Source organism: Leucopleurus acutus (genome assembly GCF_964270905.1).
Source record: "Leucopleurus acutus genome assembly, chromosome: 4".
NCBI lineage: Eukaryota > Metazoa > Chordata > Mammalia > Artiodactyla > Delphinidae > Leucopleurus > Leucopleurus acutus.
Window position 1 is genome coordinate 70,448,031 of NC_139146.1, and position 27,723 is coordinate 70,475,753.

Genomic DNA, 27,723 nt, shown 5'->3' on the forward strand with positions numbered 1-27,723 from the left:
GGCTTGGGTGGGGCCTTGGCATCAAGCTCCAGTTGACTGATGTGTGGCTCGTTAGAACCTCTGATTTAAGCAATTCAGATAAGCTGCAAAAACAGCTCCCTGCCTGAATTGTCTGGGAATGCATCCACCGAGATGATTACAGCATCAGTGCTGATTTGGGAAACCACGGAAGGCCCATCTTAAATTTTGTCTCCTCAAGAAGGTCGGCTATCAGATGGGAAAATGGCTTCATCTTTTGTATCATGTAAGGGAGAGTCACATGACTGCAAAAAGGGCTACCAGGGCCAGGAGTTTCAGAGACCACGTAAATGACAGTCTGCTCTGTTAGGCTAGGTTTATTCCCAGAATTGACTAAACTCTATAGAGATTTGCCCTTGCCTGAAAAAGCAGCTTTCCTGAATTAGCTGTCGCAGGAAGTCACACCCAGGACTTGTTTCTCCTTGTTTGGGAGCGGCATCTACTCAGTGGCTGCAGGAACTTGTTTGGCCTCTCCAGCCTGGCCTGGGAGAGTTTGCAAGTCTCCCAGCTCCATCAGTCCGTCCTGATGGGCTCTTTGTTATTCGTGAAACATTCGTAGGATCGTTTAGTTTTCTTCACTTCTGCCACATATTTAAGAAACATTGGAGGAAATGGAAGATAGAGATACAAAATAGAGTTGTGGAGAGATTTGCCCCTTCTTTATCTTTGTGGGAGAGAACAACTGGCAGCCAGTGATTATTACTATTTGGTCTGAATTATTGCCACTGTTGGTACTGCCTTCTCTGCATGCCCTTCCCTTTCTCACAGCACTTAGTCGGTCGGAAGTTTTGAGAGACCAGATGGGTTGTTCGAATTTACTTAGGAGAAATATTTTTTTAAAAGCTGTGAGTTTTAACCTAGCAGACCATGGCAGGACAAAGCCACATTACATCGGGTGAGGGAGGGAATAGAAGGTCAAGGCGTGAGAAAAGAGACCAAATCAGAATTGTGGTCTTTTTCTCAACTTCTTTTCTAGTTATACAACAACAGGATTAAGTTTAGATTTGACCCCTTTACCCTCCAAAAAATAACTGCCAAGCGTTTCAAGTCTAGGTAAACGGGTGAACTGTTGAACGGAATTTCAGCGACACAAGCATGAACCAAACCCCAAGGGCAGTCAGGTCCTGGTCTCCTGAAACTACTGCCGCAGGCAAACAGGAATCTCTGTCCATCAGCTGGAGCTGGGAAGCCCCCGGGCGGCCAGCCCCGCCCCCTACCCCTGACGTCACGAGAGGTGGGGCGGCGAGCGATTGGCCTTTCTCGGGAGCTCTGGCCGCTCTGCATCCCGGCGGACAGGCGAGCAGGGGTAGAAGGGACGCGGGAAGGAACGGAGTGAGGAGGGGTTGCCAGCTCTGCCCAGGCGGGGCTCCGGCTCCGGCAGCTGAGCTTGGGAGTTGTCTGAGAAGTGATTTTTTTTTTTTTCCTTCAGAGTCAAATGGCTGGCATAGAAGCATAACCCGCCTACACTCTCCGGATTTGTGCTTGGTTCTTCTCTTGCATCTTGGGACTTGTGATCATCATGCTGTGATGTGTGCCCAGAGAGGAATTGGTAAGGGTGAACCAGCGAGCCTCTTGGACCGTTTCCCTGCCTTCCGTTTCACTACCCGCGCTCTTTTCCTCTCTGTTTCTTTACTCTCTCTGTCTCTCTCTCTCCTCTCCCTCCCCCAATAATTGTGTTCAGGTTGGATGAAGTGCCTCAAAACTGGAGTTCAGGGCTTTTGTTGAACTTAAAAAAAGAGAGAGAATCTTACACCGTTTTCAGTTTCTTGATTTCAGGAGAGGGATTACTTTATCTATTCTGAATGCTGGGTTTTGTGAAAAGATAAATTATGCACACACACCCTTTGTCATCTCATTGTGAAATCGAACAGTTTAAAGCAATTTGGGCTCTGTCTCAAAGGTAATGAAAAGAATGGGGGTTGAAATTTTAACGCAGTAAGTAAACCACGGGTTGATCCCTTAGGAAGAAAAGGTGTTTGTGTTGGAGCTTGGTCAGAAATAGTTTTTACAGGAGCGCTACCAAAAAGCCCGCGTTCTTGCCCGCAAACACTAACTTTGCAGAACTTAATTGTTGTTTAGGGCACCCTTTATCTTACATTATAAAATAAGTAATTATACTTTACTATATACGGCAGAGAGACATCTGGCTGGTTAGTGAAACCTCCATTCTGGAGGGTCGGGCTTCCTGTGCCTTCAGAAATGATGTATTTAAATTACTCTTAATCATAGGGGTATGTTAACTCGGGTATTTAGAATGTTATCTAAATAAGGCCAAAGATTCTTCTTGCTTCTTTTCACGTTAGTTCTTTCCAAGGAAAAACAATTCCATAGTCTGAGAGCAAGCCTCTGACTCTAGATCAACCTTGCAAGATGACCCACAAGGATAGGGGGGGCTCCTTATCCGCCAATGTTACTGTATCAGAAAAGTGACTCCAGAGGAGATAAATTATTTTAAAATTAGGCTAGGTCACATTTCTGTGAGGAGTACCATCATAAAAAGATATTTGGTGACTTGTTTAGAGCCGATATGTAATACATGGTCATTGTAACAGTAAACTCATTCAGTGTCCAGGTGCAAGCCCTCACTCCAATCTACCCCAAAAGGTAATGTCTGCTCTTTCTGGACTCTTCTATTCCCTTTACAAATGCATACCTACATTGAGATAGTTTGTTTTTATCAAAAGGAGATCATACTATATATGTTGAAAAACAACTCTCCAACATTCAAAAAGTTTTAGAAAGTTTTAAAAAGTAACAGTGTAACTGCCAATTTAACGTGTTAAATTGTATGAAAAAGATGGAGAATCTAAGCAGTCTAAAACAGGATGTCAGGACTGTTTGACCTTTGCATAGCAAGAACTGAATACTTATTCAATACGATTGCTTAGTGACTAAATAGAATTTGAATAGGATATCATTTATTTTGATATCAGTAAAATGGAGGAAATGCTCAGGATTTGATTATAATTTGTAATAGAACAGAGATGACTCACCTGTTAGATGAATGTACTTAGAATTTAAAAATTAAGGGGTAAAAATGTCCACATATTCAAGCCTTCATTACAGGTCTTATTGTCTGATCTAGTTGAAAGTAGTCTTTTTAATGAGGGAAAAGCAAAGAAAATGCTACAAACAAGATCATTTGGGGATTCTCGAAACCCAAAGCATTAGCAGCCGAGCAGCTTTCCTTATCACCTGGAAGAGGTTTGTTATGAGTGTATTCTCTTAAAACATTTTCCCCTTCCTACTGTGAAAGAATTTCAATCTAAAATGGATAGAATGGAAAGTCTCCTGCATGTGCCTTTAGGAAAACAAAACTTAAAGACTGAGAGACCGATTTCCCATAAATGCCTGATTTACAGAAATTGATAAATTGGAATTTTCTTAAATGTTAGGACATTAATCGGAGGTTGCCTCGTATCAGTCTTGGAAAGTTTTTTCTTATGGTTTCCAGAGCAAGAAATGATCCAGGTCGGGTTGGTCTCAAAAACTGAGCTGAATTGAGTTTTGCTTGTATGACTAGACTGGTTTTGTCTGCTCAGGGAATTTTCAAAGCAGGTCTCAATTTGTTTTGACTTTAACAGACTCTCATTGAACTCTCCCCTCTTTACATGCCCTGCCCATCAACACAGCCTATTCCGAACCCTCAACGGACTCACCTGTCGCTTGCTATAGTTCACGTGTCGTGAATTTCAATTCCTCTGCTATTCCCAAATAAACTCATTTGTTTGAGCTTGCCTCCAATAATTTAGATGGACATTACTACTGTGGATGGATTTATTTCATTTCAAAAACCATCTTAGTCATAGAAACAATACTTTTCACAAAACTAGTATCACTGTTAGAGTACGAAGTTATAGTGGGACTAGTTTCATAAATGAGTGTGGCCTTAATGGAATCTTTTATGCTGCTCAATGAAGGGTACACTCACGCAACTGTTAGAGGTAGTACTCTGGGAATATGTATTAAAACCTGCAAATGTTTGTAGAGTTTGACTCAATAATCCTAGGTCTAGAAGTATATCCTATGGAAATCATCTGAATTCCATATGAAGATTTATAAATATGTTCATTAGTGTTATCTGTAATATGGAAAACTTAGAAACAAAGTAAAGCCCCCAATAGAAAAATATTTAGACAAATTAAGGTATTATATATCTGCTTTGATAAAATTCAGTTTCCTAAATATTTTTGAAAAAATTTCATGATTTAGAAAGGTCCTTGTAATGTATTAAGTGAAAAGAGCAAGATTTAATACTGTTATCTTGAATGTGTAAAATGCAACTTTGAAATAAATATATTATTTACTCAGTAAGCTCTTACTATATATATATATATATATATATCAGGCATTGTTCTAAATTAACAAACACTGAACAAGACTGTGTCGCTTTCCATTTGCATACAAGTTCCTGTTTGTATCAACGGGTAAATCCACTAATATAGCACATAGAAAAAAATAGATTTTAAGGTGGTAGAGTTATAGCTTTTTATTTTTCTTGATATTCTCAAATACTCTACAGCAACTATTTTTGTAATCACAAAAATGCCATTTTGAAAAATATTGCCAAGAAATATAACCAAAATTAAAAGACAGATTGTAAGCTCTATACTATGCCAGTATACCCTATAAAAGATATTATAAAAAGCAGAGCTAGATGAACACCTCTATAAAAATGATCTCGAAAGAAAAATAGACATAAGTGGGCAATTCACAAAGAAAAAAAAGACTTTTCTAAGGTTTAGGGGAGAGGGTATACTAACCTCCTAATCAGAGAATACACAGTATAGCAATAAGTTACTCTCTTTTCACACATCACAATTAACAAACATGGAAAGCAAATCAAAATGTGTGAGGTTGTTGGGAAGACTAATGATATGGGAAAATGTTCATGAAAAAAAATGAAAGTAAGTTACAAAATAATATCCTACTTCTGAAAAAAATCCAATCTATGCGTAGAAACTATTTGTGGAGAGTAAACCAAACGTTAATAGTACTTATTGGGTAGTGGGATTATAGATGATTTCTGTTTTTTTTCATGGTATTAATCTTTAGTTTCTACAATTTCTACAGTGAATATATTGTAGTTATCAGGGAAAAAAGTTGCTATCCTAATGAAGCAATTTGTCATAGAATGAAGAGCACATAGACAATATTATCTTTCCCCTCTTTTACTCAAAGCCTCCACGGTCTCATTGTGTATAATTCCATGTCAGGTTTCATTGTTTCTGAATTATATTTGCTGGTGAGAATATTTGGATTATAAGGGAAACCAAAAGATAAAACTTATTCTAGTCACATTCACTCTTCCGCCCCCAGCTGTTTTCTGAAATAACCAGTGTTTGACTGATTTGAGCTTTATTCCTTTTCATTTCCTGTTGATCACATCTGCAAGGGTCTCGTGCTGATAAGCCTTAATGAAATACTCCTTAATTTGTTTTGCTAAAATTTACTTATTCCATTTAAGGCCATTCTGAATGAAGAAGATGAGTACAGCTGCATTTCCATTACAAAAGGAGCTTACAAAATTTCAACTCTTTATGTAGGATAAATAATAAAAAAAACTTAGTATCTTGATTATAAGGTGAAAATTAGTTTTAAATTATCCAAAAACATTGTGAAGTCTTTCTTCAGTTTATAGTACTCATAATTACTTAGCACTGTGTTTAAGCATTCTCATTCCCCTTACAGACTATAATAATATATAGAAGGTTCTAGTAAAAATCTTAATTATCCTTTCTTCTTCACTAAAGTCTTTCATAGACAGGTATTCTCAGATGCTTTCATGACAAAGATTCTCTCTACTAATCTGCGATGTCCTTCAGCCAACAAATTAACATGTCTAACTGCCAGGTTAGAAAAATGCCTGAATCATTTTAAGAAAAAAATTTATAGAAGTATAGTTGACTTACAATACCATATTAGTTTCAGGTGTACAAAATAGTGATTCAATATTTTTATACATTATGCACCATACGAAATTATTATAATATCATTGACTGTATTCCCTGTGCTGTACATTATATCCCTGTGACATTTATTTTATAACTGGTAGTTTGCACCTCTTAATCCTCTTCACCTGGTTCATCCATTCCCCCCTCACCTCCGGCAACCACTAGTTTGTTCTCTATATCTGTGAGTCTGTTTCTGCTTTGTTACATTTGTTCGTTGATTTATTAGATTTCACATATAAGTGAAAATATACAGTATTTGTCTTTTTCTATCTGACGTATTTTACTAAGCATAATACCCTCTAGGTCCATCCCTGTTGTCACAAATGACAAGATTTCATTATTTTTTTTATGGCTGAGTAATCTTCCATTGTACATATATACCACATTTGTTTTATTCATCTATTGAGGAACACTTAGGTTGCTTTCATATCTTGGCTGTTGTAAATAATGCTTCAGTGACCATTGAGGTGCATGTATCTTTGTGAATTAGTGTTTTAATTTGGGGGGATAAAGATACAGAAGTGGAATTGCCAAATTGTATGGTAGTTCTAGTTTTAATTTTTTTTTTTATTTCATTGTATCTCCTTTATTAGCTTTTTTTTAACATCTTTATTGGGGTATAATTGCTTTACAATGGTGTGTTAGTTTCTGCTTTATAACAAAGTGAATCAGTCATACATAAACATATGTTCCCATACGTCTTCCCTCTTGCGTCTCCCTCCCTCCCACCCTCCCTATCCCACCCCTCCAGGTGGTCACAAAGCACCGAGCCAATATCCCTGTGCCATGCGGCTGCTTCCCACTAGCTATCTACCTTACTACGTTTGTTAGTGTGTATATGTCCATGACTCTCTCTCGCCCTGTCACAGCTCACCCTTCCCCCTCCCCATAACCTCAAGTCCGTTCTCTAGGAGGTCTGCGTCTTTATTCCTGCCTTACCCCTAGGTTCTTCATGACATATTTTTTTCTTAAATTCCATATGTATGTGTTAGCATACGGTATTTGTCTTTTTCTTTCTGACTTACTTCACTCTGTATGACAGACTCTAGGTCTATCCACCTCATTACAAATAGCTCAATTTCGTTTCTTTTTATGGCTGAGTAATATTCCATTGTATATATGTGCCACATCTTTTTTTTTTTTTTTTAACATCTTTATTGGGGTATAATTGCTTTACAATGGTGTGTTAGTTTCTGCTTTATAACAAAGTGAATCAGTCATACATAAACATATGTTCCCATATGTCTTCCCTTTTGCGTCTCCCTCCCTCCCACCCTCCCTATCCCACCCCTCCAGGCTGTCACAAAGCACCGAGCCAATATCCCTGTGCCATGTGGCTGCTTCCCACTAGCTATCTACCTTACTACGTTTGTTAGTGTGTATATGCCCATGACTCTCTCTCGCCCTGTCACAGCTCACCCTTCCCCCTCCCCATAACCTCAAGTCCGTTCTCTAGGAGGTCTGCGTCTTTATTCCTGCTTTACCCCTAGGTTCTTCATGACATTTTTTTTTCTTAAATTCCATATATATGTGTTAGCATACGGTATTTGTCTTTTTCTTTCTGACTTACTTCACTCTGTATGACAGACTCTAGGTCTATCCACCTCATTACAAATAGCTCAATTTCGTTTCTTTTTATGGCTGAGTAATATTCCATTGTATATATGTGCCACATCTTCTTTATCCATTCGTCTGATGATGGACACTTAGGTTGTTTCCATCTCCGGGCTATTGTAAATAGAGCTGCAATGAACATTTTGGTACATGACTCTTTGAATTTTGGTTTTCTCAGGGTATATGCCCAGTAGTGGGATTGCTGGGTCATATGGTAGTTCTATTTGTAGTTTTTTAAGGAACCTCCATACTGTTCTCCATAGTGGCTGAACCAATTCACATTCCCAGCAGCAGTGCAAGAGTGTTCCCTTTTCTCCACACCCTCTCCAGCATTTATTGTTTGTAGATTTTTTGATGATGGCCATTCTGACTGGTGTGAGATGATATCTCATTGTAGTTTTGATTTGCATTTCTCTAATGATTAATGATGTTGAGCATTCTTTCATGTGTTTGTTGGCAGTCTGTATATCTTCTTTGGAGAAATGTCTATTTAGGTCTTCTGCCCATTTTTGGATTGGGTTGTTTGTTTTTTTGTTATTGAGCTGCATGAGCTGCTTGTAAATTTTGGAGATTAATCCTTTGTCGGTTGCTTCATTTGCAAATATTTTCTCCCTTCAGAGGGTTGTCTTTTGGTCTTGTTTATGGTTTCCTTTGCTGTGCAAAAGCTTTGAAGTTTCATTAGGTCCCATTTGTTTATTTTTGTTTTTATTTCCATTACTCTAGGAGGTGGGTCAGAAAGGATCTTGCTGTGATTTATGTCATAGAGTGTTCTGCCTATGTTTTCCTCTAAGAGTTTGATAGTTTCTGGCCTTACATTTAGGTCTTTAATCCATTTTGAGCTTATTTTTGTGTATGGTGTTAGGGAGTGATCTAATCTCATACTTTTAAAAGTACCTGTCCAACCTTATCTTTGATAAAGGTGGCAGTAATGTACAATGGAGAAAGGACAGCCTCTTCAATAAGTGGTGCTGGGAAAACTGGACAGGTACATGTAAAAGTATGAGATTAGATCACTCCCTAACACCATACACAAAAATAAGCTCAAAATGGATTAAAGACCTAAATGTAAGGCCAGAAACTATCAAACTCTTAGAGGAAAACATAGGCAGAACACTCTATGACATAAATCACAGCAAGATCCTTTCTGACCCACCTCCTAGAGTAATGGAAATAAAAACAAAAATAAACAAATGGGACCTAATGAAACTTCAAAGCTTTTGCACAGCAAAGGAAACCATAAACAGGACTAAAAGACAACCCTCAGAATGGGAGAAAATATTTGCAAATGAAGCAACCGACAAAGGATTAATCTCCAAAATTTACAAGCAGCTCATGCAGCTCAATAACAAGAAAACAAACAACCCAATCCAAAAATGGGCAGAAGACCTAAATAGACATTTCTCCAAAGAAGATATACAGACTGCCAACAAACACATGAAAGAATGCTCAACATCATTAATCATTAGAGAAATGCAAATCAAAACTACAATGAGAGATCATCTCACACCAGTCAGAATGGCCATCATCAAAAAATCTACAAACAATAAATGCTGGAGAGGGTGTGGAGAAAAGGGAACACTCTTGCACTGCTGCTGGGAATGTGAATTGGTTCAGCCACTATGGAGAACAGTATGGAGGTTCCTTAAAAAACTACAAATAGAACTACCATATGACCCAGCAATCCCACTACTGGGCATATACCCTGAGAAAACCAAAATTCAAAAAGAGTCATGTACCAAAATGTTCATTGCAGCTCTATTTACAATAGCCCGGAGATGGAAACAACCTAAGTGCCCATCATCGGCTGAATGGATAAAGAAGATGTGGCACATATATACAATGGAATATTACTCAGCCATAAAAAGAAACGAAATTGAGCTATTTGTAATGAGGTGGATAGACCTAAGTCTGTCATACAGAGTGAAGTAAGTCAGAAAGAAAAAGACAAATACCGTATGCTAACACATATATATGGAATTTAAGGAAAAAAATGTCATGAAGAACCTAGGGGTAAAGCAGGAATAAAGACGCAGACCTCCTAGAGAACGGACTTGAGGTTATGGGGAGGGGGAAGGGTGAGCTGTGACAGGGCGAGAGAGAGTCATGGGCATATACACACTAACAAACGAAGTAAGGTAGATAGCTAGTGGGAAGCAGCCGCATGGCACAGGGATATTGGCTCGGTGCTTTGTGACAGCCTGGAGGGGTGGGACAGGGAGGGTGGGAGGGAGGGAGACGCAACAGGGAAGACATATGGGAACATATGTTTATGTATGACTGATTCACTTTGTTATAAAGCAGAAACTAACACACCATTGTAAAGCAATTATACCCCAATAAAGATGTTAAAAAAAAAAAAAAAAAAAGTACCTGTCCAGTTTTCCCAGCACCACTTATTGAAGAGGCTGTCCTTTCTCCACTGTACATTCCTGCCACCTTTATCAAAGATAAGGTGTCCATATGTGCGTGGGTTTATCTCTGGGCTTTCTATCCTGTTCCATTGATCTATCTTTCTGTTTTTGTGCCAGTACCATACCGTCTTGATAACTGTAGCTTTGTAGTAAGTATAGTCTGAACTCAAGGAGCATAATGCCTGCAGCTTTGTTCTTTTTTCTCGATTGTTTAGGCTAGTCAGGGTCTTTTGTAGCTTAATACAAATTATAGGATTATTTGTTCTAGTTCTGTGAAAAAAAATGCCATGGATATATTGATAGAGATTACATTGAAAATGTAGATTGCTTTGAGTAGTATGGACATTTTAACAATATTAATTATGCTGATCCATGAACACTGTATCTTTCCATTTATTTGTGTAAACTTCAAATTCTTTTATCAACATCTTATAGTTTTCAGAGTAGAGGTTTTCACTTTCTTGGTTAGCGTTAGTCCTAGGTATTTTATTCTTTTTGATGTGATTATAAATGGGATTGACAGTTCATTATTACTATATAGAAATGCAATGGATTTCTGTATATTAATTTTTTATCCTGCAACTTTACTCAATTCATTTATTCTAATAGTTTTTTTTGGTGGAGTTAGAATTTTCTGTATATAGTATCATGTCATCTGCAATTAGTGACAGTTTTACTACTTCTCTCCCCGTTAGATGCCTTTTATTTCTTTTTCTTGTCTGATTGTTGAGCCTAGGACTTCCAGTACTATGTTGAATAAAAGTGGGAGAGTGGGCATACTTGTCTTGTTCCTGACTGTAGAAGAAAAGCTCACAGCTTTTCACTATTGAATATGTTAGCTGTGGGTCTTTCATAAATGGCTTTTATTATGTTGAGGTATGTTCCCTCTGTACTCACTTTGATGAGAGTTTTTATCATGAACAGATTTTGAATTCTGTCAACTTCTTCTGTGTCTATTGAGATGATCATGTGATTTGTATCCTTCATTTTGTTATTGTAGGTATATCACATTGATTTTGTGGATCAAATCATCCCAGGAATAAATCTCACTTGATTATGATGTATGATCTGTATAATCTTTTCAATGTATTGTTGGATTCAGTTTGCTAATATTTTGTTGAGGATTTTTACATCTATGTTCATCAGGGATATTGGCCTGTAGTTATCTTCTTTGGAGTGCCTTTTTCTGGTTTTGGTATCAGGTAAATAGTGGCTTCACAGAATGAGTTTGAAATCATTCCTCTTCAATTTTTTGTAATATTTTGAGATATTACCTCTTTTTAAAATGTGTGGTAGAATTCCTCTGTGAAGCCATTTCATCTTGGACTTTTGTTTATTGGGATTTTTTTTTAATCACTGATTTAATTTTATTACTAGTAATTGGTCTATTCAGATTTTCTATTTCTTCCTGATTCAGTCTTGGAAGATTGTATATTTTTAGGAATTTATCCATTTCTTCTAGGTTATCCAATTTGTTGGTTTATAATTGTTCATAGTATTCTCTTATGATTGCTTATATTTTTGTGATATCAGTTGTAATTTCTTTCATTTTTCATTTTATTGGGCCTCTCCTTTTTCTTCATGAGTCTGGCTGAAGGTTTATCAATTTTATTTTTTCAAAAAATGAGTTCTTAGTTTCATTTGCTTTTGTATTGTTTTTTAGTTTCTACTTCATTTCTTTCCACATTGATCTTTAGTATTTCCTCCTACTAACTTTAGGTTCTGTTTATTCTTTTCGCTAATTCCTTCGGGTGTAAAGTTAGGTTGTTTAAGATTTTTCTTTTTTCTTGATGTAGACTTATCTTGCTGTGAACTTGCCTCTTAGAACTGCTTTTGCTGTGTCTTATAGGTTTTGGAAAGTTGTGTTTCTGTTTTCATTCATCCAAGGTATTTTTAAATTTCCTCTTTGATTTCTTCATTGACCCATTGGTTTTCTTAGTAGCATGTTGTTTAATTTCCAAATGTTTGTATCTTTTCCATTTTTTTCCCTATAGTTGATTTCTAGCATACCTTTGTGGTCAGAAGAGATGCTTGATATGATTTCAGTTTTCTTAAATTTATTGAGACTTGTTTTATGGTCTAGCATGTGATCTATCCTGGAGAAGGTTCTATGTGCACTTGAATGTGTATCCTTCTGTGTTTGGATGGAATGTTCTGCATATATTAAGCTTATCTGGTCTAATATGTTGTTTAAAGCCAGTGTTTCCTTATTGATTTTTCTGTCTGGATGATGTGTCTTGTTCTTTGGCTTGGAATATATCCTCTGTCTTCTCATTTTGTTTGACTTTGTGTTTGTCTCTATGAATTAGGCAAAACAGTTACCTCTCCTCGATTTGAAGGTGTGTCTTTGTGGAAGAGTGTCCCTGTGCAAATTGTGTGTGCCTGGTGGCTTTGGTGGAAGGGCTGTAGCTGAAGCAGGTATGAGCTGATGCTTCTCTGGGGCACACTGGGTGCCACTGCTTTGGGGCTAGGGGCTGGAACCTGAGCCCAGGGCAGGCTGGAGCTTCTCCCAAGGCAGTTGGGGGCTGCTGCCTTGGGAGTGGTGGGGGCAGTGGCTGGAGCCTGGTGTGAGCTGTGGGGTGGGGTGGGCATGCTGGGGTGGTCTTGGCAGGCTGGCTAGAGCACCAGGCATTTTTCAGTCTACTGCCTCTGGGCTGGTACCCAAATTGAGTAAGTGTGTGCACGTGCCCTTTAAGGGCAGAGTCTTGGTTTCCTACAGCCCTCCAGCTCTCCTGGTCATAGCCTTGCTGGTTTTCAAAACCAGTTAAGGGGACTCGTCTTCCTGGTGCTGGTGCCCAAGGTTGGGGTGCCCAATGTGGGTCTTGAACCCCTCACTCCTTAGGGAGGACCTCTGAGTTTGTAATATCCCCTTTTGCTTGTGGGTTGCCCACCAGCGGTGTGGGTCCTGAATAGACCACACCTCTGCCCTCATCTCTGTCTCAATGTGTGTGTAGTTTGTTCATTTGTTTGTTTAGTAGCCTTAATTATAGAAGAGCTGTTCTGCTAGTCTTCAGGTCATTCCCAGAGAGAGTTGTTCTTTTGGTGTGTCTGTGGGAGGAGGTGAGCTCAGGATCTTCCTCCTCTACCATCCATCAGATTCCTGATACCTAAATCTGAAGCATTATTATACTTTTAAGATTCATAAACCAAGAACTGAGAGAAAAAAGGAATGCTTTCGATAAGGCAAGGGAATTTTGAAAAGTAATTCTTACTGTGAGTCCTAAACTGACTTTCCTCTCCCAAATTATCACATTTCATTTTGAGCCAGGCTAGTGCAAAAGATGAGGTCTGGTGGTCCTTACTGCCCAATTTGTCACATTTTTTTGCTTGCTTGATTTGGGTCATGGTCAGGATGGGTGGGGTGATGATAAGAATGTGTGGATAAGGTATGTTGTATTAAGAATGCAGTATTGGAAACAAGCAAAGGACAGGAGTAGAACCAGTACAGGAGGGATAGAGCCAAGTGGGGAAAATGAGAGCGTGGCTCATGCCAGGTTGTTGCAGTGTTGCTGTGTCATCGAGGTGCACTCAGAGATACCTTTGGAAATCTCTAATTCCACTCCTTGTTAGCTTACTGGTAAACTGTGCTCTGAAGCACATTACTCAGTTTTTCCAATCTAGTCTCCCTGCCTTTTCTCCCCCATTCCAATCTGTCTTTTATGCCTCTTGCAAAGAAATCCTTTAAATGTCCACATCATGTCACACCTTCTCAAATATCTTTGACTTCCCATTTCCTTTAATCTAAATATAAATTCTTCATCTTAGTAGGTAAAGACTTATTATGACTAGATTTCCTTCTTAATTGCCCATCCTTTCTTAATTCATATTTGAATCTCCAGCCATGTTGAACTACCCAGTGTTACTTAACACTGGGTTATAGGGGTTTCTAGCCTCCTTGCCTTTATTCATAATATTTCCTTTTCTAAAATCTACAAATCTCTTCTGTCAGATTCTCAACATTTCCCAAGACTCACTTAAAATTCTCTCTTTTGGGAAGCCTACTCTCTCCTCCCTTTCTGTCTTCCAACCTCATGTCATGCATTCTCATAGGATGTTCTATTTCCCTAAATGTATGTGCTACACGATTACCCTAGTGTTATCTTTTTTTGTGAATTGAGTATTTTGACCTGCTCTGGGCATGTTTATTCATTCTCAAAGAAAAAGCACTGTGCCTAAGACAAGGTAAAGGAAACGAACACTAGAAGGTAAGCTCCTTTAGAAGGCAGAGGTTTTTTTCTATTTTGTTCCTTGATTTATCTCTGTTATCTGTTACAATGTGTGGCATATAGTAGGAGCTCAACAAGCATTAGTTGAAAGAATGAAGTTGTTGAGCACTTCCAGTGTGCTGGGCACAGTGCTGATACTTTGATTTTATAAACCTCCTTACAAAACTTTGTGAGGTATGTGACGTTATTTCCACTTTACAGATGTGGAAACTGAGGCTCAGAAAGGCAAAGAGCTTGTGGTAGGTGGCTGACTGAGAATCTGACTGAGCATCAGTATCATGTGAACATTTTAGAGCTTGTGTTCTTTCTACTGACTGCAGATGCATTTGTTGTTGTTTTGAAAACCGCTGATTATAATATCACTTCTAATTCAAAATGGATCTGTTTTGGAGGGTGGAGAGCATCTAGTAATTATTGGAACTGACCACTTATCATGAATCCAATTTATAATTCCAGTGAACACTATCCACTTCTTTTTAATATCATTTGTAGCTTTCATCTGTCTCTTGTTGCTGTTTGTATACTATACTTAGTAATACTTGGAAGCCTTGGTGACAATTTAAATACAGTCATCCCTCCTTATCTGTGGGGGGTTGGTTCCAGAACCCACCATGGATACCAAAATCCACAGATGCTCAGGTCCCATAGTTGGCCCTCATATCCTCCGTTCTGTGATGCAACCAACCATGGATGGTGAAATACTGTATTTATTGAAAAGTCAGCGTATAAGTTGACCTACACAGTTCAAACCCATGTTGTTCAAGGGTTAAGTGTATATGTGTTGAGACAATTTAAGTAATTGACATATATAATCTATGCTTTTGTTACTTTAGGTAATGTGCTGAAGTAATTTTTATCCACAGTGAAATAATACTTTTCTATGGAATATTTATATCATATTTTAAGTGACCCAAATGCTTCCAGAATTGAATCTTTAAATAGTTTTTAGAAATTAATTAAACCTCTCATTCATTATACAGAAATATTATTTAGTAGTTCAACTAAAATAATGCCTGTCTTCATCATTTATCCAGTAATGCCACATACTTAAAAATTTTAGCCTTTTTGTTTATTTGGTTCATATTTCATAGCTCAGGTTAATGATCTGCAAGAGGCCTTTGGAAAACATTTGATGTAGTCTATTTAGTTTTATGAGTATATACCATCTTTCAGTGCCTAAATGCTTTCCACTTTAGCTACAAATAACTCCACTTCCCAATTTCTTTTTTCTTTTTTTATCCCTTAGTCTTTTAAGCATTTTATTTTCTTTTGCTTTTTACAAATTTCTGTGGTGACTAATCCAGAAAATAACTGCCCTATTTTTTGTGTATAAAAAAGTAGTTTCACTATTACTTTAAAACAATAATATAGGCATCATTAGGATATAAATGAATAGTTGCATTAAAATGATATTTAATAGTAATGGAAAAGATATACTTTTTCATGGAGAAAATATACTTTGAAATTAAAAATAAGTCCCGTCAAAACAGACTCACAGACATATAAAACAAACTTATAGTTACCAAAGGGGAAGGAGTGGGGGGAGGGATAAATTAGGAGTATGGGATTAACAGATACACACTACTAATATAAAATAGATAAACAAGAATTTACTGTATAGCACAGGGAACGATATGCAATATCTTGTAATAACCTATAATAGAAAATAATTTAAAAAATGGATGTGTGTATGTATATATGATTAAATCACTTTGCTGTACACCTGAAACTAACACAATATTGTAAATCAACTATACTTCAATAAAAAATAAATTTTTAAAAAAGTACAGGGCTTCCCTGGTGGCGCAGTGGTTGTGAGTCCGCCTGCCGATGCAGGGAACGCGGGTTTGTGCCCCGGTCCGGGAGGATGCCACGTGCCATGGAGCGGCTGGGCCCGTGAGCCATGGCCGCTGGGCCTGTGCGTCCGGAGCCTGTGCTCCGCGATGGGAGAGGCCGCAGCAGTGAGAGGCCCGCGTACTGCAAAAAAAAAAAAAAAAAAAAAAAAGTCTCTTTAGAGCAAATTTGAATTGCCTAGGTCAATGGTTTTCAAAGTACAAAAAAATAAGTCTCCTTAGAGCAAATTTGAATTGCCTAGGTCAATGGTTTTCAGAGTCTGGTCCCCAGGAGCATCAGCATCACTCCAATTTATTAGAACTGCAAAATCACAGGCCCCACTGCAGACTGATTGAATCAAATTGGGGTGAGAGCATGTGTGTAGCAGGTGGAATCTGTGTTTTCACAAGCTCTCCAGGTGACTCTGACCTGTGGTAGTCTGAGGACACAGGCTTAGGCTTAAGATCCTAGAAGAGCAGCCCATATTCACTGTTTGGCAGGCAAGTGCCTGGTCTATTTTCTTTCTTTGTTTTCCTTCTGTCTTATTCTTTTGTTGTTTTAGTTTTTAATTGAAATACAGTTGATTTAAAATATTGTATTAGTTTCAGATGTATAACATAGTGATTCAATATTTTTATAGATTATACTCCATTTAAAGTTGTTATAATATATTGGCTATATTCTCTGTGCTGTGTAGTATATCCTTGTAGCTTATTTATTTTATACATAGTAATTTGTACTTCTTAATCCCCTACCCCTATCTTGCCCCTTTCCCTTCCCTCTCCCCACTGGTAACCACTAATTTGTTCTCTATATCTGTGAGTCTCTTTCTATTTTGTTATATTCATTCCTTTTTTATTTCTTGGATTCCACATATAAGTGATAACTTACAGAATTTGTCTTCCTCTGCCTGACCTAATAGCTTAATACCCTGTAGGTCCATCCATGTTGTTGCAAATAACAGAATTTCATTATTTTTTATGGCTGAGTAATATTTCATTGTGTGTGTGTGTGTTTATATATATACCACATCTTTATCAATTCATCTGTTGATGGACACTTAGGTTGCTTCCATATTTTGGCTATTATAAATAATGCTGCTATGAACATTGGGGTGCATGTATCTTTTTGAATTAGTGTTTTCATTTTCTTTAGATGTATACCCAGGAGTGGAATTGCTGGATCATATGGTGGTTTTTTGAGGAACCTCTATACTGTTTTCCATAGTGGCTGCATGAATTTACATTCCCACCAACAGTGTACTCGGGTTGCTTTTTCTCCACATCCTTGCCAACATTTGTTATTTGTAGACTTTTTGGTGATAGCCATCCTAACAGGTGTGAGGTGATACCTTATTGTGGTTTTAATTTGCATTTCTTTGATTAGTGATGTTGGGTATCTTTTCACATGCCTGTTAGCAATCTTGTCTTCTTCAGAAAAATGTCTGTTCAAGCCTTCTGCCCATTTTTGATTGGATTGGTTTTTTCCTTTATATTGAGCTGTATGAGCTGTTTATATATTTTAGATATTGACTGCTTATTGGTCATATCATTTGTAAATATTTTCTCCCATTCAGTGTGTTGTCTTCTCATTTTGTTGATGGTTTCCTTTGCTGTGCAAAAGCTTTTAAGTTTAGTTAGGTCCCATTTGTTTATTTTTGCTTTTGTTTCCTTTGCCTTAGGAGACAGATCCAAATAAATATCGTTTAGGACTTTGATCCATTTTGAGTTTATTTTTTATTTTTTTTTGCGGTACGCGGTCCTCTCACTACTGTGGCCTCTCCCGTTGCGGAGCACAGGCTCCGGACGCGCAGGCTCATTGGCCGTGGCTCACGGGCCCAGCCGCTCCGCGGCATGTGGGATCTTCCCGGACCGGGGCACAAACCCGTGTCCCCTGCATCGGCAGGCGGACTCTCAACCACTGCACCACCAGGGAAGCCCCTTGAGTTTATTTTTTATATGGTGTGTGAAAATGTTCTAATTTTATTCTTTTATGTGTAGCTGTCCAGTTATCCCAGCACCACTTATTGAAGGGACTGTCTTTTCTACGTTGTATATTCTTGCCTCCTTTGTCACAGATTAATTGACCATATGTGTGTGGGGTTATTTCTGGGCTCTTTATTCTGTTCCACTGATCTATGTGTCTGTTTTTGGGCCAGTCCATACTCTTTTGATTGCTGCTGCTTTGTAGTATAGTCTGAAGTCAAGGATCATGAGGCCTCCAGCTTTTGTTCTTTTTTCTCAAAATTGCTTTGGCTGGTCTACTTTATTTTATTTTACTTTTTTTTAGTGAATGGTTTTTTTTTTTTTTTTTGGCTGCATTGGGTCTTTGCTGCCGCACGCAGGCTTTTCCCTAGTTGTGGTGAGCAGGGGTGCCACTCTTTGTTGCAGTGCGCGGGCTTCTCGTTGTGGTGGCTTCTCTTGTTGCAGGGCATGGCCTCTAGGCACGTGGACTCAGTAGTTGTGGCTCACAGGCTATAGAGCGCAGGCTCAGTAGTTGTGGCACACGGGCTTAGTTGCCTGCGGCATGTGGGAAATTCCTGAACCAGGGCTTGAACCTGCGTCCCCTGCATTGGCAGGTGGATTCTTAACCACTGCGCCACCAGGGAAGACCTGGCTGGTCTACTTTAAAAGGCCTCTAGGAAAGATGATTCCATTGACTTTTCTGTATACCATTTCAAATAGCTCTGTGATACCACTGAACTGGCTTCAATAACCAGTAATTTAAGACAGAAAACTTACAAAACAGTCTAAAAAGGCAGTGTTTAATATCAATACTTAAAGATTTGTGTTGGCTGGTTTTATGTTATTATTTACTTCCTGGCAACAAATTCCCTTCCCAAAACATAATTAAAATGAACGTTTTTTCATAAGGGGAGAAAGGGGGAATGTTTTTTCCCATCCTTTGATCTTGGGTATATTTTTGGAGAATGGTTAAAAGAAGCAGATGTGAATCCTTATGACTCTCAGTAGAGAGTTTGTGTCTAGGAAATCAAGTTTTCCCTGAGTGTCTTTGTAGAGGTGGGGAATAATATTGTTTCCTACTGTGAGCATTAAAATTGTTATCAATTAATTCTATATAGAGTCCCAGCATAAAAGTGTTTCCATACTGCATCTGTATTCAACATAGACTATATTCTTTTAATGCACTTTAGATTCAGTCAGGTCAGATTCTCTCACTTATTGCTGGAAATTTTGATTGTCAGCTTTCTTTACCCTGTCAGGCCCATGTGATGTTGAACATGGTCACTTCATAATATTGTAGATTAGTCATGTCATGGAGATATTAGGAATCAGCAGAAAGAATCTTGAAATAGTTTCTTAAGTAGGAATTAAAAACCTGATCTACAACTGTGTTTTTCCCCCACTGACTTTAATTTCTAAAATAAAGAGCAATGAAGGAGATGTGTGAGAAGCATAACAGACTTGTTTTTGAGGTTTTGAGATTACTTTGATATCTAGAAACATATATCCTCTACATAAGTATAAACTATTTTACTGTAACAATTATCTGAACTTTCTTTTGCAGAATATCATTTAAATTCTGTTTCAAACCTAAATTTCATTAAGAAAATCTCCTAAAACCATGTAGCCATTTAAGTAAGCTCTCTCTTAAAAACTTAACCCGCCATATCTGTTAGATATTTTTAGTAATTGTCTTTTGTCCAAAAGAGACCTGAATGCTTTACTTGGCTTTGCAACATTTTTAATTACATTCAAAACTTTTTGTCAAGGACACATATATACATTGCCTTTACAATGAAGTTTATATACTCAGTTATGTTCTTCTTGTTTTCTCTGATATAATATGGAGAATTTTTAGTAGTACATACACATGCTGCTTGTGGACTTGGATGTGAATGTTCTTTTTCAGTGTTGAGGCAGCATGCTTGTTTTGCACTTTTTAAGGCTGTTCTTAAAACAAAAACTTAAAGGATTGCATCTTTTCCCTACATTTAGAAGCAATACATTAACTTCTGTCTATGCTTTTCTCCACCATAAACATAGGCTTCATGATTAAATGAAGTTGGATAGGTTTTGTGTGATTAGAGTTTTGGAATAGTTTTTGATTAAATAAAGATCTGTCTTCTAATTATAAACTAAATACATATGTTCATGGTAAAAAAAAAAAAATAAAAAAGAGACAGTTACAAATGATACTTTAAAATCATCTACTAATATATTGCCTCAAAATAACCAGTGTTAGAGTTTTAAAAAAATTTAATTCCAAATTTATATATATAAATAGATACACACACACACATATATTCTGTTTGAGATCATACTTATATACAGGTCTAAATCATGGTTTAAAACCTTATAGGGAATTCCCCAGTAGTCCAGTGGTTTTCACTCTGCACTCTCACTGCCAGGGACCCAGGTTCAATCCCTGGTCAGGGAACTGGGATCCTGCAAGCTGCAGGGGATGGCCAAAAAAAAAAAAAAAAAACCCAAAAAAACCAAACACCTTAAAAACTTAAAAAATTTTCTTGCTTATCAAATTTATTTAAACATCATTTTAATAGCTGTAGTATATTTCCATTTAGATATACCACGATTTAACAATTTACCTTTATCTGGACATTTGGGTTAGTGTGTTTTCCAGTGCTGAATTGATCAGCTTTCTACTCAGGGCCAAAAAGAACGAACATCTTTAAGACTTACTACCTTTTGGCTCCAGAAAATTAAAAGCAGGTTAGACGTCCCCAGCACTATATGAAAACTTGGCTTCATTGAACACCATGAATAAAGAAACTCCTTGCTACACTCAAGGAAAAAATTACTGTTTTTCTTAGATTGGTTACTAGTGAAGTTGAAAATATATTTTTTTCTATTTATTTGCAGTTTTTCAGTTTCTGTTCGTGCTCATTTCTCAAGTATGCTCTTCTTGTAAATATTTAAACCCCCGAAATGAATAATTCCTTGTATTGCTTTTATAAAGTATCACTGTAAAGAGTAGGCCATTGTGAGTGATTATGGGTCTTCTTGGATGAAACTGAAACAATAGGGCAGATCCTAAAAATTAGCTGAGAAAATTTTCAGATAGATATAAATCTGAATAAATCTTGGTTCTTTTAAGGCCTAAGGATACTATAATATAAAATTTTAGCAGGCATAAAATCTTGTATTCAAATTGATTTAACTAATTTATGACACATTCATAAATCATGACATAATTTAGAAATTAATGAAAGCCTATATATGTATGTAAGTAATGGTAGCGGAGAGAATAAGCTAGTTTATTTTTAATGAGCTGCCACTGATTTGATGTGTAATATTGGGTAAGTCAACATCCTGAATCTCAGTTTTCTTGTTTATAAAATATTTAGTTGGATACGTAAGAGTTTTTTTCCAGCTTTAAAATTCTGAATGTTCTAGTTAAGTTACTAACCTTATCTTTTTGTTTGTTTGAATTTTGTTTTATTTATTTTTTTAGACAGCAGGTTCTTATTAGTCATCAGTTTTATACACATCAGTGTATACATGTCAATCTCAATCTCCCAATTCATCCCACCACCACCACCACCCCCACCGCTTACCTGCCTTGGTGTCCATACATTTGTTCTCTACATCTGTGTCTGAATTTCTGCCCTACAAACCAGTTCATCTGTACCACTTTTCTAGGTTCCACATATATGTGTTAATATACGATATTTGTTTTTCTCTTTCTGACTTAATTTACTCTGTATGACAGTCTCTAGATCCATCCATGTCTCAACAAATGACCCAATTTCGTTCCTTTTTATGACTGAGTAATATTCCCTTGTATATATGTACCACATCTTCTTTACCATTTGTCTGTCAAAGGGCATTTAGGTTGCTTCCATGACCTGGCTATTGTAAATAGTGCTGCAATGAACATTGGGGAGCATGTGTCTTTTTGAATTACGGTTTTCTGTGGGTATATGCCCAGTAGTGGGATTGCTGGATCATATGGTAATTCTATTTGTAGTTTTTTAAGGAACCTCCATACTGTTCTCCATAGTGGCTGTATCAATTTACATTCCCACCAACCCTAGGTAGGTTTATTCCTAGGTGTTTTATTCTTTTTGTTGCAATGGTAAATGGGAGTGTTTCCTTAATTTATCTTTCAGATTGTTCATCATTAGTGTATAGGAATGCAAGAGATATATGTGCATTAATTTTGTATCCTGCAACTTTACCAGATTCATTGATTAGCTCTAGTAGTTTTCTGTTGACATCTTTAGTATAGTATCATGTCATCTGCAAACAGTGACAGTTTTACTTCTTCTTTTCCAATTTTTATTTTATTTCTTTTTCTTCTCTGATTGCCATGGCTAGGACTTCCAAAACTATGTTGAATAATAGTGGTGAGAGTGGACATTCTTGTCTTGTTCCTGATCTTAGAGGAAATTCTTTCAGTTTTTCACCATTGAGAATGATGTTTGCTGTGGGTTTGTCTTATATGGCCTTTATTATGTTGAGGTAGGTTCCCTCTATGCCCACTTTCTGGAGAGTTTTTATCATAAATGGGTGTTGAATTTTGTGAAAAGCTTTTTCTTCATCTATTGAGATGATCATATGGTTTTTATTCTTCAATTTGTTAAAATGGTGTATCACATTGATTGATTTGCATATATTGAAGAATCCTTGCATCCCTGGGATAAATCCCACTTGATCTTGGTGTATGATCCTTTTAATGTGTTGTTGGATTCTGTTTGCTAGTATTTTGTTGAGGAATTTTGCATCTATATTCATCAGTGATATTGGTCTGTAATTTTCTCTTTTTGTAGTATCTTTCTCTGGTTTTGGTATCAGGGTGATGGTGGCCTGATAGAATGAGTTCGGGAGTGTTCCTTCATGTGCAGTTTTTTGGAAGAGTTTGAGAAGGATGGGTGTTAGCTCTTCTGTAAATGTTTGATAGAAGTCACCTGTGAAGCCAACTGGTCCTGGACTTTTGTTTGTTGGAAGATTTTTAATCACAGTTTCAATTTCATTACTTGTGGTTGGTCTGTTCATATTTTCTATTCCTGCTTCAGTCTTGGAAGGTTATACCTTTCTAAAAATTTGTCCGTTTCTTCCAGGTTGTCCATTTTATTGGCATAGAGTTGCTTGTAGTAATCTCTTAGGATGCTTTGTATTTCTGCAGTGTCTGTTGTAACTTCTCCTTTTTCATTTCTAATTTTATTGAGTCCTCTCCCTCTTGATGAGTCTGACTAATAGTTTATCAATTTTGTTTATCTTCTCAAAGAACCAGCTTTTAGTTTTATTGATCTTTGCTATTGTTTTCTTTGTTTCTATTTCATTTATTTCTGCTCTGATCTTTATGATTTCTTTCCTTCTGCTAACTTTGGGATTTGTTTGTTCTTATTTCTCTAGTTCTTTTAGGTGTAAGGTTAGATTGTTTATTTGAGGTTTTTCTGATATGAGTATTGTTACTCCAGCTTTCTTTTGATTTCCATTTGCATGGAATATCTTCTTCCATCCCCTCACTTTCAGTCTGTATGTGTCCCTAGGTCTGAAGTGGGTCTCTTGTAGACAGCATATATATGGGTCTTGTTTTTTTATCCATTCAGCAAGCCTGTGTCTTTGGTTGGAGCATTTAATCCATCCACGTTGAAGGTAATTATTGATATGTATGTTCCTATGATCATTTTCTTAATTGTTTGGGGTTTGTTTTTGTAGGTCCTTTTCTTCTCTTGTGTTTTCCACTTAGAGAAGTTCCTTTAGCATTTGTTGTAGAGCTGGTTTGGTGGTGCTGAATTCTCTTAGCTTTTGTTTGTAGAGCTTTTGATTTCTCCATCGAATCTGAGTGAGATCCTTGCCGGTTAGAGTAATCTTGGTTGTAGGTTCTTCCCTTTCATCACTTTAAGTATATCATGCCACTCCCTTCTGGCTTGTAGAGTTTCTAACAGCTGAGAAATCAGCTGCTTACCTTATGGGAGTTCCCTTGTATGTTATTTGTCGTTTTTCCCTTGCTACAATAATTTTTCTTTGTCTTTAATTTTTGCTAATTTGATTACTATGTGTCTGGGCATGTTTCTCCTTGGGTTTATCCTGTATGGGACTGTCTGTTCTTCCTGGACTTAGGTGACTATTTCCTTTCCCATGTTAGGGAAGTTTTCGACTATAATCTCTTCAAATATTTTCTCTGGTCGTTTCTCTCTCTCTTCTCCTTCTGGGACCCCTATAATGCAAATGTTGTTGCGTTTAACATTATCCCAGAGGTCTCTTAAGCTGTCTTCATTTCTTTTCATCCTTTTTTCTTTATTCTGTTCTGCAGCAGTGAATTCCACCATTCTGTCTTCCAGGTCACTAATCCATTCTTCTGCCTCAGTTATTCTGCTACTGATTCCTTCTAGTGTAGTTTTCATTTCAGTTATTGTATTGTTCACCTCTGTTTGTTTGTTCTTTAATTCTAAGTCTTTGTTAAATATATCTTGCATCTTCTCAGTCTTTGCCTCCGTTCTTTTTCCGAGGTCCTGAATCATCTTCACTGTCATTATTCTGAATTCTTTTTCTGGAAGGTTGCCTATCTCCACTTCATTTAGTTGTTTTTCTGAGGTTTTATCTTGTTCCTTCATCTGGTACGTAGCCCTCAGCCTTTTCTTCTGGTCTATCTTTTTGTGAATGTGGTTTTTGTTCCACAGCCTTCAGGATTGTAGTTCTTCTTGCTTCTGCTGTCTGCCCTCTGGTGGATGAGGCTATCTAAGAGGCTTGATGGGAGGGACTGGTGGTGGGTAGAGCTGGGTGTTGCTCTGGTGGGCAGAGTTCAGTAAAACTTTAATCCAGTTGACTGCTGACTGATGGGGCTGCGTTCCCTCCCTGTTGGTTGTTTGGCCTGAGGCAACGCAGCACTAGAGACTACCTGGGCTCTTTGGTGGGGCTAATGACAGACTCTGGGAGAGCTCACGCCAAGGAGTACTTCCCAGAACTTCTGTTGCCAGTGTCCTTGTCCCCACGGTGAGCCACAGCCACCCCCGCCTCTGCAGGAGACCCTCCAACACTAGCAGGTAGGTCTGGTTCGGTCTCCCCTGGGTTCACTGCTCCTTCCCCTGGGTCCTGATACGCACACTACTTTGTGTGTGCCCTCCACGAGTGGAGTCTCTGTTTCCCCCAGCCCTGTCAAAGTCCTGCAGTCAAATCCCACTAGCCTTCAAAGTCTGATTCTCTAGGAATTCCACCTCTTGTTGCTGGACCCCCAGGTTGGGAAGCCTGACGTGGGGTTCAGAACCTTCACTCCAGTGTGGACTTCTATGGTATAAGTGTTCTCCAGTCTGTGAGTCACCCATCCAGCAGTTATGGGAACTGATTTTACTGTGATTGCGCCCCTCCTACTGTCTCAATGTGGCTTCTCCTTTGGCTTTGGATGTGGGGTATCTTTTAGTGAGTTCCAGTGTCTTCCTGTCGATGATTGTCCAGCAGCTAGTTGTGATTCTGGTGTTCTCACAAGAGGGAGTGAGAGTACATCCTTCTACTCCACCATCTTGGTTCAGGGCTGACTAACCTTATCTTTAAAATACTTTTCCTACCTGGCTGAGATGTTGGCATCAAGCAGTTAGTAAGTGCACTCATAATATTGGTCTATTACGTGTCATTTACCTTTCATATATTAACTCCTTACAACAAACCTAAAGAGAAGGTCTTATTTTCCTGATGGGGAAACTGAGGGTTATACAAAGTCTCACTGGGGCTGAACGGTTAGAATCAGTATTTGAGCTTATGACTGACTGAAAAAGTCCTCTTTGCACTCTGCTAGTTACCTCTCCCTTGAACCAATGTGGTGGCTTGCTGTAGACCAGCATTTTCAACAGTGGCATTATTGGCATTTGGGGCCAAAGTATTCTTTGCTTTGGGGGGCTGTCCTGTGCGTTATAATAGCATCCATGGCCTCTCTCCATTAGCCCTCGCCCCCTCAGTTGTGACAACCAAAAATGTGTCTAGGTACTATCAAATGTCCCTGAAGGTAGGCAGGAATTGCAGCCAGTCCAGCATCACTGATTTAACACAACTTAAGTCATCAACAGTCTGAGGACAAATGTAATTGTCATCTCTGGTAAAGGTCAGTGGCTTTAGGTCACCTTGGATTTCAAAGATCAGGATGGAATTAATCAAGTAGAATCCCAGCAAAGAACCCCACTCCATCATTCAACAATACGTTTTGCACACTTTTTTGATCGCTTGACCTTTATCCTCTTGAGACTTTTCTTATTTGAAGAATACTCATTCCCTGGATGCATAGTATACCACCATGAACCTGACTGGACACTAGTTAATTTATTTCAAAATATTCATTGAGTCCTTGCCATGTGCTGAGCATTGTCCAGTTACTGGTTAAAGCAGTGAACCAGATGGCGTATAGAGCAGATATGAAACAGATAATCACAGCTCATTCCCCTTTCTTTTGAATAATTTTGTAAAGCATATCTTTAGATTACAAAACAGTGTGTTTATCATGTTTTACACACACACACACACACACACACACACACACAGAGCTTATCACATAGAGCTAAAGGTGGCCCTCTTTCATATAAATGAGTATGAGATAGCACACTAGGAAATTTGTGTTCTGCCAGTTTAAAAAGATACTTTGGCTCTAGTTTTCAAAATGAGCACTTATCTGGTCTAGCTCCATTTCAGAACTTACCTATTGGTTAATGGTTTAATGCTCTTAGTGTTTGCTGCTGTGAAACCTGGCCATAAACATGTCACAATTTGTCTCATGGGGATTAATCTCTGAAGTATTTCAGGTAATGAGGGAATCTCATGAACTTCATGCCTGATCCCTCTCCTGGACTGTGTGCTCTTTGAGGACAAGAACTATGGAGTTTACACAGAACATTTCATCGTTTTGTGTGCAGTGCCTGGAACAGTACTTGGCTGACGTGTGGTAGCTTTTCGGTACCTATTTATTAAACAAACATAAGGAGAAGCGATCTCTGAACAGTGAGAGTAGGTTTCACTAAATAAGCCTTCTAAGTTTCTACATTCTGCTCCCTGAAGACCACTGAGGTTGTTAATTCAATTTATTTGTTTGTTCTAAGATAGTTGGAAGTATAAGTTCAATCTTGATAAAGGCAGATAATTTGGGCAACCAAGGGAGATACCAACCTATGAAATCAGATGGGAGCATTCAAAACATGGGGGTCTTCAACTGCTGGATGAAGACCTATGGATATGCCTCTGAAGACCCTGAAGGCATCACTTTATATAGTACTTTGCAATAATTGGTGCTTTGAGCATTGGTGCTGAATTCTCAGAAGAAAATTTATTTAAAGTGTAGAAGAAAATTTATTTAAAGTGTATTTAAAATGTAGGAAAATTGAGAACACATTTATAATGATTTCTATCATGATGAAATTGTTTTGATACTTAAGGGATAAACCTTAAACCTTCTGAAAAAATAGGTTATTCAGAAGAACTTCTTAGAACAGTGAAATTCAAATACATCATCTATTTTAAAAAATAGATTCTACTTGTTTTATTTCCTTTTTTATGTCTTTTGTTGCAGTCTTGTTAGCAGCCATTTTAGGGTTACATGCTGTAGATCTTAATATAAACTATAGTTTAGCATGTATAATAAAAGCTGTAATATGAAATAACTAAGATATGAGATAACTAAGCTTATATCACTTCTAGAGTTGGTGGTTGTTAGGGTATTCTGGTCATTACTGCATATAAGAGAGGTATTATTTTATTCATT

General features: G+C 37.8%; 1 protein-coding gene across 5 annotated transcripts in view; it reads left to right on the forward strand.

The window, feature by feature from the left end:
* The first annotated feature begins 1,260 nt into the window (after positions 1-1,260).
* Positions 1,261-27,723, forward strand: part of ATP10D (ATPase phospholipid transporting 10D (putative)) — a 118,170-nt gene continuing 91,707 nt past the window's right edge. For all 5 annotated transcript variants that reach the window (XM_082837772.1, XM_082837771.1, XM_082837774.1 and 2 more), the window contains exon 1: positions 1,261-1,567. The gene's annotated coding sequence lies outside the window, so the exon portion shown is untranslated. The remainder of the gene's footprint in view (positions 1,568-27,723) is intronic.